At 41.7% G+C, this 22,277-nt stretch overlaps 1 pseudogene; it reads right to left on the bottom strand.

Moving 5' to 3' along the window:
• Positions 1-243: 243 nt before the first annotated feature.
• On the bottom strand, positions 244-21,766 carry LOC124958459 (yrdC domain-containing protein, mitochondrial-like; annotated as a pseudogene).
• Between the last annotated feature and the right edge of the window lie 511 nt (positions 21,767-22,277).

Genomic DNA, 22,277 nt, shown 5'->3' with positions numbered 1-22,277 from the left:
TCCTGGAGTCACAAGTCCAGGACTGTTGGCCTTGCGGGGGCCTCAAGCCTGATTCAGAAAACGGAAGTTCTCTTGGGTCCAAATAAAGCAGCAGTATTTTATCATCCTTTGTGGATTTTTTTCCTTTTTTAAATCCATGTTTGTAGAACAGTATATGAAAGTAGAATTTTAAGCCTTAGTCATCTTGTTTTTAGTGAAGACCCAGAAACAAAGCAATAACAAGTTTTTTTCATTTATCAATTTATGAACACACAGATAACGTTTAATTATATTACATTATGGAATTTAAGAAGTTAAGAGTACTTGGTGTTATATTTAGCAGTTGATATTTTAGCACTTTAACATTGTAAGTTAATTAGGAGTGTCCTCTAACAAGCCCATTCATAATTAATCCCATTCATGTTGATGTTAAATCTAATTGACTCATTTTAACTGTACATAACAAATATCAGATAAGTGCCTCATCCCTGTTGAAGAAAAATCTGAGAAAAATTTGATATTACATTCTGGACATTTATAGAAACCAATACTCTGTTAATTGTCTGATCACATCGAAAAACTTGTGAGTTAGTATCTTAAAAAGTCTTTATTTTTGTCTGTTTACCCAATTTAAACTGGACTTAATTGTAAGTCATGTAAACTGAAAGATATTTGGATCCATTTCTTATTTAAATTTCAATGTAGGAGTACTCATTTGTCTATTTGCCAATTTTTTTTTCATTTACAAATACGTTTAATAGCATTTTTAATAGTAAAGAAAAACAAAGTTCAAATGCCCAACAATAGTTATGTTTAACATTTGGTATACATATGAATAAAGATAAAAGGCTGCTGAGTAAACACTGGAGTTAAATAAAGGCATATACATATAATTAACTATAATTTATTTTATGAATAAATAAGAAAAAGTCACTGGCTAAAAAGGATTTGGTTTCTAATATTATTTAATTTGGAGTCCCCCACTCCCCAGCAAATTTCCCATTAGGCCAAAATGACAACTCTCCCTGCCAGGCATCACAACAAACCATACCACTGGCCCCACAGATTTGGAGGAAAATGTTTTGTCTGCGGTTCTACAATCTTTATTCTAACTTGGTTCCAACTTGAGGAGCAAACCCTTGCTTTTGGTCACCTGACTTCTTCTGGTACTGGTGATTAAATCCAGGGGTTATTAACCACTGAGCCATGCCCCTAGTCCTTTTCAAATTTTGAGGCAGGTTCTCACTAAGTTGCTGAGGATGGTCTCAAACTTGTGATTCTCCTGCCTCAGTCTGCTGGATCACTGGGATTACAGGCTTGAGCCACAGTGACCAGCTTGCTTTTCAATTTAAAAGAGAGAGGGAGGGAGAGAAGAAACTTATCAGAATTAAGGCCACCCTAGGAATGTTCTTAACCTCTTTATTCAGCTTTTGGCTGATTTTTGCAACCATAAATATAACCTTCCCACAAAATGGCAGGCTAAACCAGCAGGTTCTGGAAAGATGTGTTGCCTAAAGGGTAGGGCTAGTGATGTGGCTCCAGTGGCCTCTGCAAATGAGGCCTTGCCAACAACCAGTGGGTAGACACATAGTATCCAGCACCGTCCTTGGGTCCTTCTGATTTTCACGGGCAGGACCTGTGTGAGGGGAGTGACCCGTACTTCTGTTGGAGAATGGCTGCAGTGCTTTCCAGGGCACAGCCTGGACGAATGATGCCAAACCTTCCAGACACAGATAAGTCAACCACAGTAGAACCGAGGCGACACTCGGGGCTCTGACCATCCCCAATTGGTCCCCCATCAATGACTAGGGACAAATGAGGCCAGAGATCTTGGAACTCCTCAACATTCAGAGAACTGGCTTGGGAGCTGAGGTTGGCACTGGTGAGAGCAAGAGGTCCCCCAAACATCTGGGCCAAGTCCTGCATGAAGGCGTGATCAGGAATCCGGATACCTGTAGACGTGGGCCACGCGGCCCAGGCATACGGCCAGTGGCTTGGCCTCCCTGCGGCCCTTGAGGTGGCACACTGCGTCCAGTGCCGTCGAACAGCTCGCCGAGCATGCCAGGCCGTACAACTTGTCGGTGGGGACAGCCACCACGGCGCCGGCGCGCAGCTCAGCCACGGCGGACCACAGCGCCTGGGTCCAGCCAGCGCGCTCGGGCTTGCGGCCTGCACGGCCCCCTTTCCCCGAGGCGAAGCCGCAACAGCCCGGCCCGCGGCGCCGCTAGAGCCCGGCTCGGCGGGCAGAGGAGGCGTTCCCTGCAAGCGGAGCCCGTCGGCCCCTCGCCCAACCCTATGCTGGCAGCCACTGCCTATTTTGCCAATTTTGATACCATGTACATGATCTGTGGACACAAACACGTATGTAGACACGAGAATACAATCCACAGGTGTGCACACATACAAAAACAGACAAGATACAAAGATTTTGTAACTTTTTGTAAGTGGAGCTCCACAAGCAGGAGGCAATGTTACAGATGTCTATTAAATCACTCAATTTAACCTTTTAAAAATTAAAATGCAGCTCATCCGACTTTACCATGCTACTTAAATATAGAACAGTCTGGTAGAAGTGGAAATTATAGGTGTAAATCTAACAACTGTGACAGACACTGAAGTCAAAGATTTCAGGAGGCTTGCTATTTGTCCTCGATGGCCACCAGATTTATTCCCAATACCACCAGGTCTATGTCCTTCCTAGGATCTTGTAAAAGGAGTTTTTCCAATGTAGTTGAGAGTTAACCCTTGAAGGACTGGCCTCTGAACCCACAGAGTACAAAAACCTTTATAGGTAAATTTAAAAAAAACTGATCAGAAAAACACATTAATTTAGGTGCACAGGATCAAATGTGAATTTACCACAAAATCATAAGCTCAAAAATGTAGGATTATTTTAAAAATAGAAGTTCAAAAAAAGTTACATGGTCATAGTATTTTAGTAAAAGATCATGCAGAACATCTTTATCAAATCAGAGTGCAATTTTAGCTTAGATTTGGGTCAGTTGATTCCATTTTTCTCTTTCTGTGCTGTAGCAGTTTGGGAGGAACTTGTTAAGAAAGTAGACTGGTCGAGTGTGAAAGCAGATAAGAAAGACAGTCAAGCCAGAAGTGGCTTGGATTTAAGTGACACTTTTTCCCTGATGTCTTTGCTGCATCTATTTTCTGCCACTCCAACATTTGACAAGGTTCTGTTGGAGTAGAGGACTCAACACTTGACGGTTCTGTGGATTATCCTCCCTCTTAGAGGCCATAGGTATGGCATGTCTCCACATGTAGTTGCTTTTAAATATTAATAATCAATATATCATTAGAAACTTATTGGAAAAACATTGGGAAGGTTTTACTGCATTGGGACACAATATAGTGCATAATAAAAATTTAGCAGTAATACATAGATAAAATATATAAAAATAAACAATTGTAGCTGTGCTCCATTTAAAAGGAGCCTGTGATTGCTTTAGTATAATAATTTCTAAATATAGATGGATAAAGAGGCGTTCCTCTGAGCTTGGATGCGCTGTTTAGCCTTTGTTGCTTTCCTAGTTTAATAGTTGATTCTAGAGATACTTTACATAATAAAAACATTTAGGTTAGTCATAAATATAATTTGTGTTTCTCCTATGTTTAGTCTAATTCTTTAAGAATCAGAATAAGATTGTAGGCCACCATTATATGAAATAGAATAGACTAAATATTAACTATAATATGATTCCTTTGCCCTTTAATAATAGTAAAAACTTTTCACTGTTAAACACTGGAGTTCATGGTGGGGGTGGTTTCTCAGAAAATCTAGTGACGTGTTTGTTCTGAAGGTTGAAGGCTGGCAGATCATGGTGCCCTCAGTTTAGCTGGGAAATAAGGTTGTTTTAATCTAACTGGAAAATAAGGTTGTTTTGGTCTGGGCTGTCATACAGAGAGAATGTGTACTTTCAGAAGAAGCATAGATTGTACTTTTGAAGGTTTTTCTTACTTTAACCATAAAATGATATAATCATTACTAAAGAAAAATATCTATAACAAGGCTGGCAGAAAAATAAAGATTCAGATTCATCCTCAGAACACTTGGTGTCTGTGTGTGCTGTTTCTCCATCGCGATGATGCCTCCCATCCACCTGGGACCACCGAACCGTGCTAGGGCTGGATCCTAATGGGTTCTCTGAATGCCTTGTAAATCTAGCAGGTTCTGGAGACCTTTGCAATTTAATATTTTGAATGTAAGTTTAGGAGAGGGAGAGAGATCTAGCACAAGTTAAGAAGTAAGGAGGAGATCCAAGATGGTGGACTAGAGGTAGGCTGCGTTCCTTGTCGCTCTGTAACGCCGGTTTCAAGCAGAGGATATCTGTTTCTTGGTGAGGCAGTTTTTGCTGCTTATCGATCCCCTGGTGTTTACCCATTTGTCTGCTGTGATCACCTGCAGTCTGCCAGCATATTGACGCCTTTTTTGAGTGCAGATTGCTCACTGTCAGGCGTCTACCATCCGCCATTTGCCTGCTTCTCGCCTGTCCATCACCTGCCTTACACCTATCCATCACCCAACACTCGAGGTTCACCTCCCTGATCATCCAACAACAGTCAGCAAACTGATCGCCAACCACCAGTGGAGCACCAGCTGCCTGCTGTTGCCTGGAAGTTCACTGTCAAAGTACCTGCAGGTTTGATTACATGTGGCTGCGCCATTTTGAGACAACAGCCAGGCCCCATAGAACCCCTGGCCGGACTGACTGAGCCCCGTCTCAAGGATCCCTCAGCCCGACTGATCACTCCCTGCCTTTGGGGCCCTCACATCGACTGCCTGCTCCCTACCGCCAGGACCCCCAGACCAACTGACTGTGCCCTATCACCGGGACCCCAGACCGACTGATTGCACCCTGCCTCCAGGATCCCACAAACACACCAAACACACTGGACCTCCAGGACCCCTGCCAGACCAACCGCATCCCATCTCCAGGACCTCCAGCTGACCACATCCACCCCTGAGCTGCAGCTCCCCATTTGCCAACACATTTGGAAGCCAGAGCGGCCATCTTGGATAATCCTGGAAGCCCTAGCTCCAATCTTTAGGTGGGGCAAATCCCATCCTGCAACGCCTGCTGGAGGCTTGAAGCTCATTGTCAGGTACCTCTCATGCATCAGGCTACAGAACTCTGGAAGGTTTCATTAGTATATGACTGTTATACAGATTTTCTTTTTTCTCCTTTTTAAAAAAATTTAAGTTTTTATTTCTTTACTTTTCTTGCTTTCTTTTCCTTTTGTTTACCTGTTCTCTCAGAGTCTCTTTCTCCCTTTTTTGCATGCTAACATCTGATTTCTTTTGATTACACTCTCACCCTTTCTATTTTCAAGAACTTCTGTATATTCTTTTCTTATCCCATTAACAGCCACATTCTACATCCCTCTTCATCCTCTTTGTCCTCCATTAGAAACTTCAGACCTTGTTGCAAACCTGTTTGTTTTACAGAAGATAATATTTGAACTCATTTTGTTTATTATGACAATTTTGTTATTGTCCCCATAGGGCTATTTTGTCTAGGATTGTATAGTGTCTGATTTGGGCACTGCTGATATTGATCTCCCCTTAAAGAAGGGCTTTGGAAACCTATAGGGCCACTATAAGCCTATAGGGGGAAATTTGCAGTACCCCAGATCTGTACTGCTAGAGGGGAAGATACATGAACAACATGAAAAAACAAGGGAAGGAAATGATCCAAACAAATCTAGATTCTATAGTAATAGAATCCAATGACAGTATGTTAGGAGAAATGCCAGAAAAGGACTTCAGATTATACATGATTAAGATGATTTGTGAAGCAAAGGATGAGATAAGAGAGCAAATGCAGGCAATGAATGATAACACCAATAAACTGAAAGAGCACCTGCAGGAAGCAAAAGATCATTTCAACAAAGAGATAGAGATTCTCAAAAAAAGCCAAATAGAAATCCTTGAAATGAAGGAGACAATAAACCAAATAAAAAACTCAATGGAAAGCATCACCAACAGACTAGACTACTTGGAAGACAGAACCTCAGACAATGAAGACAAAATATTTAATCTTGAAAATAAAGTGGCCCAAACACAGAAGATGGTAAGAAATCATGAACAGAATCTCCAAGAACTATGGGACATCATGAAAAGACCAAATTTAAGAATTATTGGGATTGAGGAAGGCACAGAGATACAAACCAAAGGAATGAACACCTATTCAATGAAATAATATCAGAAAATTTCCCAAACCTCAAGAATGAAATGGAAAATCAAATACAAGAGGTTTACAGAACACCAAATGCACAGAATCACAACAGATTCACACCAAGGCACATTATAATGAAAATGCCTAACATTCAAAATAAAGATAGGATTTTGAAGGCCACGAGAGAAAAGCATCAGATTACATATAGGGGGAGACCAATATGGATAGTAGCTGACTTCTCAACCCAGACTCTAAAAGCTAGAAGGGCCTGGACCAACATATTTCAAGCTCTGAAAGAACATGGTTGCCAACCAAGAATCCTATACCCAGCAAAACTAACCTTCAGATTTGAAGATGAAATAAAATCCTTCCATGATAAACAAGAGTTAAAAGAATTTACAAATAGAAAGCCTGCACTACAGAATGTTCTCAACAAAATATTCCATGAGGAGGAAATGAAAAACAACAATGTAAGTCAGCAAAGGGAGGAACTATCTTAGAGAAAAAACTACTCAAATGAGAAACCAAGCCAACTTAAAAACCAAAAATAAGCCAAATGACTGGGCTACAAATCATTTCTCATTAATAACCCTGAATGTTAATGGCCTAAACACATCAATCAAAAGACATAGACTGGCAGAATGGATTAAAAAGAAAGACCCAACAATATGCTGCCTGCAAGAGACTCATCTCATAGAAAAAGACATCCACAGACTAAAGGTGAAAGGATGGGAAAAAACCTATCATGCACATGGACTCAGTAAAAAAGCGGGGGTTTCCATCCTTATATCAGATAAAGTGGACTTCAAGCCAAAGTTAGTCAGAGGGGATAAAGAAGGACATTTCATACTGCTTAAGGGAACCATAAATCAGAAAGATATAATGATTGTAAATATTTATGCCCCAAACAATGGTGCATCCCTGTACATCAAACAAATCCTTCTCAATTTCAAGAATCACATAGACCACAATACAATAATTCTGGGTGACTTTAATGCACTGCTGTCACCACTAGATAGATCTTCCAAACAAAATCCAACCAAAGAAACCATAGAACTCAATAACACAATCAATAACCTAGATTTAATAGACATATATAGAATTCCATCCATCCATCAACGAGCGGATTCACTTTCTTCTCATCAGCACGTGGAACCTTCTCAAAAATAGACTATGTGTTATGCCACAAAGCAGCCCTTAGGAAATGCAAAAAAATAGAGATACTGCCTTGTGTTCTATCAGATCATAATGGACTGAGAGTAGACATCAATGACAAAATAAAAAAGGGAAATATTGCATTTCCCTGCCCGCAGAGAGACACAACACGTATCCTGGTTCAAGGCTTTATTGTTAAAAGGAGTCCATCATACTTCTTCTATTGTCCTTTGTTTTCTTCCTCCTCTCTAAGGGCTACAGCGAAGCATATATACACAACATCAGCCAATCAGAGCACTGTCCATGAGGGAAAAGCGTGGACAATATAGTAAGTTACCTGGGGCACAATGTGATCATGCACAGAGCATGCATAGGTGCAAACCAATCATAGAAACTTCTGTATATGATGCCATTTGTTTTTCACAATAGAGCCTTACTGGAACTTTACTGGCAACTTGCCAGCCGCCATCATAAAATGAACAGCCTAAAAAGGGTCTGGGGTCCCGGATACCCCAACAGGGAAATTACTCCAACACTTGGAGACTAAATAACATGCTATTGAATGAAACATGGATAACAAAACACATCAGGGAGGAGATTTAAAAATTTTTAGAAGTCAATGAAAACGATGACACAACATATCAAAATCTCTGGGACACTATGAAAGCGGTACTAAGAGGAAAATTCATTGCATGGAGCACATTCCAGAAAAGAATGAAAAGTCAACAATTAAATGACCTAACATTACAGCTCAAAGCCCTAGAAAAGAAAATAGAATAACAGCAAAAGTAGTAGAAGACAGGAAATAATTAAAATCAGAGCTGAAATCAATGAAATTGAAACAAAAGAAACTATTCAAAAAATTGACAAAACAAAAAGTTGGTTCTTGGAGAAAGTAAACAAAATAGACAAGCCCTTAGCCACACTAACAAAGAGAAGGAGAGAGAAGAGTCAAATTACTAGAATACATGATGCAAAAGGAAATATCACGACAGACACCACTGAGATACAGAACATAATGAGAAGCTACTTTGAAAATCTGTATTCCAACAAAACAAAAACTACCGAAGACATTGACAAATTTCTAGACATATGCTGCTCCCAAACTTAACCAGGAGGACATACACGATTTAAACAGATCAATATCAAGCAATGAAATAGAAGAAGCCATTAAAAATCTACCATCCAAGGAAAGTCCAGGACCAGACGGATTTCCAGCCAAGTTCTACAAGACCCTCAAAGAAGAACTCATTCCAATACTTCTCAAAGTATTCCAGGAAATAGAAAAGGAGGGTACCCTGCCGAATCATTCTATGAAGCTAATATCACCCTCATACCCAAACCAGGCAAAGATACATCAAGGAAAGAAAATTTTAGACCAATATCCTTGATGAATAGAGATGCAAAGATCCTTAACAAAATATTGGCAAATCGTATCGAAAAACATATTAAGAAAATTGTGCACCACAATCAAGTGGGGTTCATCCCTGGAATGCAAGGATGGTTCAACATTCATAAATCAATAAACGTAATCCACCATGTCAATAGACTTAAGGATAAGAATCATATGGTTATTTCAATTGATGCAGAAAAAGCGTTCGACAAAACACAACACCCCTTCATGCTCAAAACACTAGAAAAAATAGGGATAGTAGGAACATACCTGAACATTGTAAAAGCTATTTATGCTAAGCCCATGGCCAACATCATTCTTAATGGAGAAAAACTAAAACCATTCCCTTTAAAAACGGGAACAAGACAGGGATGTCCTCTTTCACCACTTCTATTCAACATTGTCCTCGAAACTCTAACTAGAGCAATTAGGCAGACTAAAGAAATTAAAGCGATACAAATAGGAAAAGAAGAACTTAAGCTGTCACTATTTGCGGATGACATGATTCTATATTTAGAGGATCCAAAAACCTCCTCCAGAAAACTTCTAGACCTCATCAATGAATTCAGCAAAATAGCAGGCTATAAATCAGCACGCATAAATCTAAAGCATATTTATATGCAAGCGACGAAACAGCTGAAAGGGAAATGAGGAAAACAATTCCATTTGCAACAACCTCAAAAAGAATAAAACACTTGGGCATCAATATAACCAAAGAGGTAAAAGATCTCTACAATGAAAACTACAAAACATTGAAGAAAGAAATTGAGGAAGACCTTAGAAGATGGAAAGATCTCCCATGTTCTTGGATAGGCAGAATTAATATTGTCAAAATGGCCATACTACCAAAAGCGCTATACAGATTCAATGCAATTCCAATTAAAATCCCAATGACGTACCTTACAGAAATAGAGCAAGCAATCATGAAATTCATCTGGAAGAATAAGAAACCCAGAATAGCTAAAGCAATCCTTAGCAGGAAGAATCAAACAGGGGGTATCGCAATACCAGAACTTCAACTATACTACAAAGCAATAGTAACAAAAACAGCATGGTATTGGCACCAAAATAGACAGGTGGATCAATGGTACACAATAGAGGACATGGACACAAACCCAAATACATACAATTTTCTAATACTAGACAAAGGTGCCAAAAATATGCAATAGAGAAAAGATAGCCTCTTCAACAAATGGTGCTGGGAAAACTGGAAATCCATATGCAACAGAATGAAACTAAACCCCTATCTCTCACCCTGCACAAAACTCAACTCACAATGGATCAAGGACCTTGAAATCAGACCAGAGACCCTGCATCTTATAGAAGAAAAAGTAGGTCCAAATCTTTACCTTGTCAGCTTAGGACCAGACTTCCTTAACAGGACTCCCATAGCGCAAGAAATAAAAGCAAGAATCAATAACTGGGATAGATTCAAACTAAATAGCTTTCTCTCAGCAAAGGAAACTGTCAGCAATGTGAAGAGAGAGCCTACAGAGTGGGAGAATATCTTTGCCACTCATACTTCAGATAGAGCACTAATTTCCAGAATATATAAAGAACTCAAAAAACTCTACACCAAGAATACAAATAACCCAATCAACAAATGTGCTAAGGATATGAACAGACACTTCACAGAAGAAGATCTACAAGCAACCAACAAACATATGAAAAAATGTTCACCATCTTTAGTAATAAGAGAAATGCAAATCAAAACTACACTAAGATTCCATCTCACGCCAATTAGAGTGGCTATTATCAAGAACACAAGCAACAATAGGTGTTGGTGAGGATGTGGGAAAAAGGTGCACTCATACATTGTTGGTAGGGCTGCAAATTAGTGCAGCCACTCTGGAAAGCAGTGTGGAGATTCCTTAGAAAACTTGGAATGACCCACCATTTGACCCAGCTATCCCACTCCTCGGCCTATACCCAAAGGACTTAAAATCAGCATACTACAGAGATACAGCCACATCAATGTTCATAGCTGCTCAATTCACAATAGCCAGACTGTGGAACCAACCTAGATGTCCTTCAATTGATGAATGGATAAAGAAACTGTGATATATATATATATATATATATATATATATATACATATATACAATGGAATATTACTCAGCTATAAAGAATATTAAAATTCTGGCATTTGCAAGCAAATGGATGAAATTGGAGAATATCGTGTTAAGTGAGATAAGCCAATCTCAAAAATCCAAAAGACGAATGATCTCACTGATAAGCAGATGATGACCCGTAATGGGGGTTGGGAGGGGGGCAAAAATGGAGGAAAGAGGGACTGTATAGAGTGAAAAAAGAGGTGGGAGGGGTGGGGGGGAGAAAAAAAATAACGGAATGAATCAAACATCATTACTCTATGTAAATGTATGAATATGCAAATGATATGCTGTTACTCCATGTACAAACAGAAACAACATGTATCCCATTTGTTTACAATAAAAATAAATTGAAAAAAAAAAAGAAGTAAGGAAAGCTGCTGTTTTGAACTTCAGGGACAAAAACTCCTATACAGAGCATTTTTAAAAGTTTTTATTTCCCCAGTTGTTCATGAAACTTGCTTTGGATGCAGAAAATTATTAGGCATCTCCTTTCTGTCAACTGTGATGAGGTCATGCCCCACTATTACTTTTGAGGATGAGGCTCCCCTCTGAACTAATGAAAGAACAGAACGTGGGACCTGTGCAGTTAAAACTGTGTTCTTTGGCTAGGGGACATCTCCCAGATCCTGGAAACTCTAGGGGTCAGCTTCTCTGCCTTTCCTTCCAAGACATCTGGCTGTGCTTCACTCACAATGGAGGTTACTAATACCTTGATCACTAATTTAATTTTAGGGAGAATATTTGGCAGGCACTTGTGCCCTTAAAATTCCATACATGTCCCCTTTGTGCTTGTGGGTCCTCATGCACCCAGGACCACGATTTTATATTGTGCTCCTCAGTTTGAGGTGGGAGGCAAGCCTGTTAGTGCTCTGAGTGATGTCTCCACCAGAGAAAATAAATAATTGAGATTCCTGAACTAGGACAGATGAGGGGTAGTTTTACTTTAATTAACTTTGGCAACTGTGTGACAGTCACTTACTGAGATGGAAACTGCCTGGAGTAGGAAGTTCTCAGGAGAAAAGCTGGGATTTCATTGATCTCTCCCTGATGAACTTATAGGAGCAAGAGTCTCAAAAGTGGTCAAGAACTTAGAGATGATTTAGTCTCATGTCCTTTTGATGCAATCCTCTAGACTTGACCCTGAATTGGCCTTATCAACCTTACCCAGAAGCCTGATAGACATGAGAATTCCTTGGCCCCCAAGACCTACTGAAGCAAACTGTGTCCTGGGGTGTGGGGAATGAGAACTGGAAGAAAACTTGTGTTGAGGCTCAGCGCTCAGCACACAGCCTGGGTACTGTGGTTGCTACACTAACCACACCTCCTCCCGTCGCTATGCTAAGCCAGCCCCCCTGTTCACCCTCAGCATGTTCATTTCCTGTTGTTTTTCTGCAGGTGACCTTTTGCCCCTTGGTTATGATCCCTGTGCATGTTGCAAGCCCATTGGGTCAATCGACTCTCAGACGTATTCTGCCCAGCGACTGCTTGACTACATAAGCCTGCCTAGTAACAATCAAGTAGATCGAGTTCTCTGAATCTGGCCTCTGGAGGTTCTTCCTTGACTCCATTGCCACACCCTCCTTAGCTGTTTGGTGGGCCCCAGCTGGACCGAGTCAACCCCACTGGGGTTCAGCAATCTGTCTTTCACAAGCCTCTCACCTCATTCTGAAGCACTCAAGTTGGAGAACTGCTGGGGGCTATGCCGTGCGGTCGGCCCCGGGATGGCGCTTAGCAGCCAGCCAGAGGTTGCTATGATCACATCGGTGGTGAGGAGGTTGATTGGCATAAGCACACTCAGGTGATTTATCACTGGCCGTATTCAGTTAAGTCCACGCACACAACGCGTGCACAGGTGTTCCCAAGCGCGCCTGCTGGGGTCTGCTTGTTTTAACCCTTGCCATGATAGGGCAGCTGGCTCCTCGCCTGATTGCAACTGGCGTGGCCCTGCCCTCCGCCTCCTGGAGGGAATATAAGAGGGCAGTAGGCAGGTGCGCCACAGTAAGGAGCACCAGCAAGCAGAGAAAAGCAGTAGCAGCCAGCAGCAAGAGGCAGAGAGAAGCCACTAGCAGAAAGGAAGAAGAAGAAGCGGCAAGCAGATAGAAGCAGCTCACAGAGAGAAGCAGCAGGCAGCGGGGGAAGGCAGATCACAGAGCAGAGAATTGAGAACACACCTCTAGATCACAGATAGGCAGATCGCAGTACGCAGGACGCATCACTAAGAAGCACCTCAGATAGACACACCCTTAGTTCACAGGATGCAGGATGCACCTTTAAGAAGGAGCAGAACTAAGAAGATATAGATCTCTGAAAGTGTAGTCTCTCTCTCTTAAGCAAAGTCTCTCTTTCTCTCTTATGCAAAGCCTCTCTCTCTCTCTCCTCTCAAAGCAAGTAAGCCTCAGTTCCTCTATCCTCTATAAACAAGCAAGTAAGGAAGCAGCTCGGAAATAGAAGTAGCTCAGTTTTCAGACCACCACCTATTAGACCCGCACAAATTGTTGCTACAGGCGGTGACAAATACCGGCGGATTTGGCACCACAAAGAGCCAGTGACAGAGAACCACTGTTCCTTAGTATCTTCCCAAATGACTGTTTTATCGCATTTAAGCACCACTCTGGGTTGGGTAAGTGTCCCCCAAGTACCATGTGTTAAAGGCTTCCACCTCAGGGTGGCACTGTTGGGAAGTGGTTGAACCTTTAGGAAGAGGGGCCCTGTGAGGACATCTCAATAACTAGCTACCCTTTCAGGAGCTCCTCCACTCCTGTGAGACCTCACCCACCCGAGAGACCAGCACTAATCCCTTCACACAGGAAACCATGACCATCACCTCCTACCAGGCCCACCTCTTAGGGTCACCTCAACCTTTCAGTACAGTTACCTGCACAGCAAGTTTCTGGATCATGAAATTTCAGGTAACACACTCTATCCAATCTGTCCAATTAATATTGTCGATGAACCTAGTATTCCAGAAAACAAAAGGAAACAATTAACGTTTATTGAGTTGAGAACTGTCCTGTTCATTCTGTAAGGGCTCTTCCATATATATTGTATTATGTCAGATTCAAACAGAGAGGAGGAGCTTTATTTATTCTTGAGGAAGAGGAAATCTGAAGAACCTTGAGCTCAGGGAGATGTATCCTTTGGCCCAAATTCACCGTGGCAGTCATTTGTGCAAACCTGGATTGGAATCCACGTGCTGTTCCTCCAGAGCCCATGGGGTTTTGCCCCTGTATCCTGTCATGGCTACAGGGCTAGGCACAGGACACAAAGCAAGCATGCAATGATGGATGTGATGAGGTTGTTCCTTGGGGCCCAGGATAATGAGGTTCCAAGCTACACACTCACAGGGAGAAAATTTGCCATGACTAACCTGTTGGTCTTTTGCCCTTGATGTTGACCCTGATTTTACTCCTAATGATTGGAGCTCACTGATGAGACCCATTGAGATGGAAACTGGACACAGACCACCATGGCTAGGGGAGGGCTCCTTTCAAGGCAAGTAGGGGTTGACCAGCAATAGATAAAAATAATTTGAATAAATAAACCAACCAACAAATAAATAATTGGATTAGTAAATAAATAAATGTCAACAGCACTGCAGTCTCCAAGTCTTAATGGGACTGAGTAACTGATTTCAGCAAAGTTTTATTCTACAAAACACAATCACAGGAAATTAACCAAATGGTAGGTATACAACGTAGTAATAAACAGCCTTTCTACCACTGACCATCAGTCCTCACAAAGATGGAAAAAAACCAACAGAGAAGAGAATGGGAGAGGGAAACTAAGGGCCATGGAAGTCATCATTGGAAAAAACTTCTGTGGATCTTTGGGATTTGACAAATGAGCCTTCCCCATGCCAGAGAGCGGCCAGATTTACCAGAAGAAATGGAGCTGATTATTATCCCCAATTATGTTGGAGCATCTGGAGATGCTGAGGCAGCTTTCCAGGGGCACAGGAAGCCCTGGAATGGGCAGAATGGAGAGGGCATGTGGCAGGGGTCTGGAATGGGGAATAAGGCCGGGGTCCTGGGAAGAGAGGGCTCGTTTCAGTTCTTGGTGGCAGGAGAGGCAACAGGCTAGGCTCAGAGGTGTCCAGTGCTCAGGGATAGGTGACTTGCTCTGCTCGGCTGCCCTGACCCTTTGTGAGGCCCGGGAGCTCCACGTGTAGACAGTTCTGCCACACAGAGCTGCTTTGTGAGGCCAGCTCCAGGAAGCTCCAGGGAGGGGCTCTGAGCATCCCAGGTCAGCCACAGCAAGCACCACAGACAGATTGGCGTGTTCATTTTCTTCTCTTCACTCTGGAGGGCGGAAGTCTGAGATCCAGAGGTCAACAGGGCTGGATCCCTCTGAAGGCTGGGGGATTCTCGGCCACCTCTCTCCTGGATTCTGCTGAGTCATGGTGATATTTGGGTCTCCTGGCTCACAGGGCCACCACTCCACCTCTGCTCTCATGGTCACATCAGGTTGAACAGCTACCCTCATCACTGCCTATTAACTCAATGACTTCAATGACGCCCCCATCTCCAAATAACCTGCACCCAGTGGGACTACACAAGGGGCTAGGGCTCCAACACTTGAGAAAATGATTAATTTGCTTCCTGAACTAGGACAGATGAGGGGTAGTTTTACTCAAATTAACTTAGGAAGATTTTCAAGCCTCCTTACACAGGACGTTAGGAAGATTTATAGGTCTCAAACTGTCTCGGAAAAATGCTTGTGACACTAACAGTCTCATTTGATAGGTATGAGACACTCCTGTCTGTGAAACTTTCCTTTATTGCCTTCAGGTTTCCTTACTTTTGTTGGAGGTTCACCTGCTTTTGGGGAGGTAGTAAATGAAGAAGAGGGCTGGAGATCAGGACCTGATCTAGGCCGCTGACGGAGTGGAGTCAGTGAGAATTATTGTAGAGAAGAGCCAGGTTGGCATAATGAGGACCTTGAGTGAAGGTGAAGAAAACCTGGAGGAAAGGAACCACAAGCCATTTGCCATTTTGTTGGAGGAAACTGTCTAAGTCTTGGAGAATTCTGGGTCCCGAATTCTGAATTCAGGTAATCGGCTTAATTTGTGTAACTTGGACGGCGGCCAGATCTGAGTACTAAGCCTAATGAGGTGTTTAATTTTGAGGTTGTGTTGGAAGTGGAGAGTCTTCTAATTATTTACGAGACAACCCAGGGTGAGTCCAGTGGAATAGACTGGGGAGCTCCCATGTTGGAGAAGTGGACTAGAGTAGTGGTCAAGATCAAAGCATCTTTGATGTCTCCTGTCACTGGAGAGAGTATCACCAGAGAATAAGGGGTTGTCCTCTTCTACAATCTCAATGGTGGTGGACACCTGGGGTCTAGATGAGCCACAAGGCACAGGATCTAAGTAGTTTGTCTCTGTAAGAGACCTGAATGGAACTTACCTCTCCAAAGAATGAGGAGGTTGGTGTTGCATGCAGAAGCAAAAGAGCAAAAAGTGGCCTCTGAACCAGATACTTAAGAACAGGGAGGAATTGGAGGGGAGAGGATTAGAAGGAGGAAGCCTCCACTGCCAACAAAGGACCCGATACACATAGCAATGAGGCAGCAAAACCCAAACCAGTAATGGGGTGTGTTTCAGGTCATGTTCCAGCCACCCTGTAGTGAACTGGCAGGATGTGAAGAGCCCGCTTCTATACGGTGGAAACAGAGAGAGAAAATGGAGGGAAATTTGAAATGGGGAGTGGAGGTTCATTAGGACAGGGAGGGTAAAGAGCCCTGAACCCCCATCCTGAACTTCAGCACCAACTGAAAGCAAGTGAAAGAGAATACAGAAAGAAAAGACGTGGAGCCAGACCTCAACGGATCAGCATGCTTGATTTAGCAGCGGGAGGTGGAGCACCCATTTACAGCAGGGAAAATGGCACCTGGCTACTCTAAGGGTTGAGAGTTATAGGTTTCACAGGGGCTGAGTAGTAGCAGGAAGTGTGCTGGTTACAGGTGGAGGATGTTGAGAGATGTGACAGGGGATGGGGAAGCAGTTACTGAGATCAGGGTTCTCTGATGCCCTCACGGCTGTGACATGCTGGGTTCCTGGGAATGTTTCTGTGCAAGGGCACAGGATGCCTAGCTACTGCAGCAATGCCCTGCATGAGGAGGTGCTGTGAAAGAGTCCTATCAGTTCTTACCTTGATCTCAGGCACACAGCTCCCGGGAAGAAAGGAATTCTTATGCTAGACAAGTAAGTTTTCACCAGCTCCTCTTCTCTGGTTCCTGCCCACCTTATAGCGACTTTTAACAATGGACTTTCTTGAGAGCTACACAAAGCTCCTAACATTGCACTTTGCAACTGTGGATTGCTACTGTGTAAGAGCTACACAGATGTTCTAGTTTCTATAACATTCCTCAATACAAAGAATAATGCTTGCATAGTCTTTAACCTCATAAGAAGACATATAAATAAAGATTGCTGGTATAAATCTTTAGACCTGCATCTCCATCACAGAGCAGGCTCCACCTGATTCCAGCCTGATCTTCAAGATCTGTGTCTGTCAATCTTTATTTTCCAATCCCCCTTTGCCTCTCCCTGGACCCCAGAGTTTGCCCACTGGCCGCAAATAACTGACTTCACCCTGTCTCCAGGTCCCCTGGCCAGACCAACTGTGCCCCCCCTGCAGGATCCAGCCCAACAGACCTTGCCCCACCTTCAGGACCCCTGATCCACTGACACCTTGGCTGCACCCCCTGCTGTGGCTCCCCATCTGCCAACATGTTTGGAAGCCAGTGCAGCCATCTTGGATTAGCCTGGAAGCAGAAGATGCCATGTTTAGGTCAGAAAAAGCCCATCTTGAGATGCCTGCTAGACAGTGGAAACTCCTTGTCAGGTGCCTCTAATGCATCTGACTACTAACGTTGGAAGGTTTGCATAGTATATGACTGTTGGAGTGTAGATTTTTTTCCCCATTTTGAAAAATTTTGTTTTTGTTTCTTTGTTTTTCTTGCTGTCTCTATTTTCTTTTTCTTTACCATTTTCTTCAGTCTTTTTCTCCCTTTTCTCATGCTAACAACCAACTTCTTTTGATTCTGCTTTCACTCTTCCTACGATCTAATACTTCTATATATACTCTTTTCTTATGCCATTAACAGTTATAACCTACACCCCTCCCCATCCTCTTTGTCCACCATTAGAAACTGTAGACCTCATTGCAAATCTATTGGTTATGCTGTAGGTAACAATCAAACTCATCCTCTCTGTTTATTATGACAATAGTATTATACCTTCCTGGAGACTATTTTCCCTCAGGCTGCATGTTTTCTGTACCAGGTGCTGCTAATATTGATCTCCCCTTTAAAGGAGAAGTTTTGGAAACCTACAGAGTCACTATAGGCCTATGGGGGAAACTACAACACCCCAGAATATTCTCAGCAAAATGTTCCATGAGGATGAAATGAAAAACAACAATGCAAGTCAGCAAAGGGAGGAATTACCCTAAAGGAAAAGCCAATCAAAGGAGAAACCAAGCCAAGTTAAACACCAAAAATAAGCCAATATGACCAGGAATACAAATAAAAATCCTATCTCAATAATAACCTGAATATTAATGGCCTAAACTCATTCATCAAAAGACATTTATTGCTAGAGGGGAAGATACAAGAACAACAGGAAAAAACAAGGGAAGGAAGTGTTCCAAGCAAGCCAAGATTCTTTATCAACATAATTCATGACAGCATGGTTGAAGAAATACCAGAAAAGAAGTTCAGAGTATACAAAATTAAAAGGATTCACGAAGCAAAGAATGAGATAAGAGAGCAAATGCAGACAATGAACAATCATTCCATAAACAGTTGAAAGAGCAAAAGCAGGAAGTAAAAGATCATTTCAATGAAGAGTTAGAGATTCTGAAAAAATAAAAAAACAAATAGAAATCCTTGAAATGAAAGAAACAATAAACCAAATTAAAAACTCAATAGAAAGCATCACCAACAGACTTGATCACTTGGAATATAGAATCTCAAACAATGAAGATAAAATATTTCTTCTTGAAAATAAAGTTGACCAAACTGAGAAGATGGTACAAAATCAGAAATGCAACATCCAAGAATTATGGGGTATCATGAAAAGAACAAATTTAAGAATTATCAGTATTGAGGAAGGCACAGAGATACAAACCAAAGGAATAAACAATCTATTCAATGAAATAATATCAGAAAATTTTCCAACCTGAAGAATGAAATGGGAAATCAAATACAAGAGACTTCCAGAACACCAAATGTACAAAATTACAACATATCCACACCAAGCACATTATAATGAAAATGCCCAATATATAAAATAAATCTGGAAAAGTACCAGATTATATTATATCATGGAAAACCAACATATGTCAGCAGATACCTCAGTTTAGTCCCTAAAAGCTAGGGCCTGGAACAATATACCAAGCTCTGAAAGAAAATGGATGCCAACTATGAATCTTATATCCAGAAAAACTAACCTTCAGATTTCATGATGAAATGAAATCCTTCCATGATAAACAAGAGTTAAAAGAATTTACTAATAGAAAGCCTGTGCTCCAGAACATTCTCAGCAAAATGTTTCATGAGGATGAAATGAAAAACAACAATGCAAGTCAGCAAAGGGAGGAATTACCCTAAAGGAAAAGCCAATCAAAGGAGAAACCAAGCCAAGTTAAACACCAAAAATAAGCCAATATGACCAGGAATACAAATAAAAATCCTATCTCAATAATAACCTGAATATTAATGGCCTAAACTCATTCATCAAAAGACATAGTCTGGCAGATTGGATTGAAATATGCTTCCTTCAGGAGACTCATCTCATAGAAAAAGACATCCACAGACTAAAGGTGAAAGGATGGGAAAAAACATATCATGCACATGGACTCAGTCAAAAAAAATGGGGGTTTCCATCCTTATATCAGATAAAGTGAACTTCAAGCTAAAGTTAGTCAGAGGTGATAAAGAAGGACATTTCATATTGCTCAAGAGAATAATCAGCAAGACATAATGATTGTAAATAATTATGCCCCAAACAATGGAGTATCTATGTACATCAAACAAACCCTTATCAATTCCAGGTACCAAACAAACAACAACACAATAATTCTGAGTGACATTAACACACCTCTCTCACCACTGGATAGATCTTCCAAACAAAATCTGAACAAAGAAAACACTGAACTCAATAACACAATCAATAACTTAGGCCTAACAGACATATATAGAATATTCGATCCATCAACAAGCAATACACCTTCTTCTCAGCAGCACATAGATCCTTCTCTAAATTAGACCATATGTTATACCACAAAGCTACTCTTAGCAAATACAAAAAGATAGAGATACTACCTTGTATTCTATCAGATCATAATGGAATGAAATTAGAAATCAGTGACAAAATAAAAAAGAAACTACTACAACACCTGGAGATTAAATAATATGCTATTCAATGAAGCAGGGATAACAGAAGACATCAGGGGGGAAAGAAAAACTTCTTAGAGGTAAACGAGAACAAAGATACAACATATCAAAATCTCTGGGACACTATGAAAGCAGTGCTAAAAGGAAAAATTCATTTCATGGAGCACATTCAATAGAAGAAAAAAATCAACAAATAAATAACCTAACACTACAGTTCAAATCCTAGAAAAAGAAGAACAGATCAATACCAAAATGTGGTGGGCGAGACCCGGGACCCAGGGTTACACCACATGCATCCAAAGATGGCGACTGGCAGAGAGTCAAAGGACGTGCTGAATGCGCCTTGAGAAAAACAGAAAGCGTTTACCATCGGCTGTATGATAATTAGTTCAGCTGCCTAGCGTGTGGACAGATATATCTTACATGTATGCTTGAGCTCGCTTGACCTTTAATAGGATTGGATGGACATATCTGGTTGCAATTGCTTATGCATGAGACTGCTTATATACTGAGGGTGTTATCCGAATAAAGCGGAAGCTGCTTCATGAACTTCTGAAGAGTACGTTTCATTTGTCCCACTGGTCAGTGGCAAGTGGCAAGCGGCGGAAAGTGGCACCAAAAGAAGTAGAAGACAGGAAATAGTTAAAATCTGAGCTGAAATCAATGAAGTTGAAACAAAAGAAACAATTGAAAGAATTGACAAAATAAAAAATTGGTTCTTCGAAAAAATTAAAAAATTGATAAACCCTTAGCCACACTAACAAAGAGAAGGAGAGAGAAAACTCAAATTACTAAAATTCAGGATGAAATAGGAACTTTCACGACAGACACTAGTGAAATACAAAACATAATTAGAAGTATTTTGAAAATCTATACTCCAACAAAATAGAAAATCTCGAAGACATCAATGTTAGGTCGGAATTTAGGCGACTATAGGGGTCAGTGCTGAGCAGCTGGAACAAAGGCCAGCCCCCCAAAGGTGACCATCAAGTGGGCTAGAAAATTCTACTGAACCTTCACATCCACCTGTCACTCAGCAGCACCCCCTCCCATCCTGGCCTATAAAAACCCTGGGCAGCCAGGGTCTCGTGTGATTTTCTCCGAGTCCCTACTTGAGCTGTACCCCGGCAGTCTGGGAATTTCGCCGAGAGCCAGATTCCAATAAAGCTTGCTCCGGCCGCTTTCTGTCCGATTTTACTTGGCTGAGCTTACAATCAACAGGTTTCTAGAGACATACGAGCCACCCAACTGAACCAGGAGGACATACACAATTTAAATAGATCAATTTCAAGCAATGAAATAGAAGTAGTCATCAAAAGCCTACCAACCAAGAAAAGTCCAGGACCACATTGATTCTCCACCCAGTCTACAAAACCTTCAAAGAAGAGCTCATTCCAATACTCCTCAAAGTATTGCATGAAAGAGAAGAGGGAACCCTTCCAAAGGGGGGATTTTAAGAGAGCCCTGTGAGCAGAATCACACAGTACATGGCCCTCTGTGCCTCCGTTCTTCTACCATGGTGTTCTCACGTTCTTCATGACGTATTATGCAGCAGTTCTTTTTATTTCCTATTATCTTGTTGCTTCTTGGTGGACTATGTCCCTTCTTGAAGACTCCTCCCAAGCGTTCTTTCTAAGGTCATGAAACTGTAGCCAGGACACTTACAATGTCCTCATTTCACACCCTCTAAATGGAGGATTGGCAGGGAAATGAAGAAGAGGAGGTCCACCTGAGGTCTTGCATCTCCATGGATCCCAACTAGGTGATTGCCATCCAGGGTCCCTCGTCAGAGAGGGGACAGCATGCTAGACACCAGGACACCCAGAAGATCCATCTCCAAGGAACTCAGAGGTAAAATGACTTGGGAGAGTGAAAGGACGTTCATATTCAGGGACCTTAAAACAAACTAAAACTTCCTTACAGCGTGTCACTGGTAGGAAGGACTGATGATAGTGTGGCATGTTAGAGATCTGCCTACAACCATGTCACCTTCCAGATGTCAGGGGGTCACCACGGACACCAGCATGTACGCTGTTGTCTTGTAAACGT

Source organism: Sciurus carolinensis, chromosome 11 (genome assembly GCF_902686445.1).
Source record: "Sciurus carolinensis chromosome 11, mSciCar1.2, whole genome shotgun sequence".
NCBI classification, from domain to species: Eukaryota; Metazoa; Chordata; class Mammalia; order Rodentia; family Sciuridae; genus Sciurus; species Sciurus carolinensis.
The sequence above is the reverse complement of the archived record's forward strand: the minus strand, read 5'-3'. Positions and strand labels throughout refer to the sequence as shown.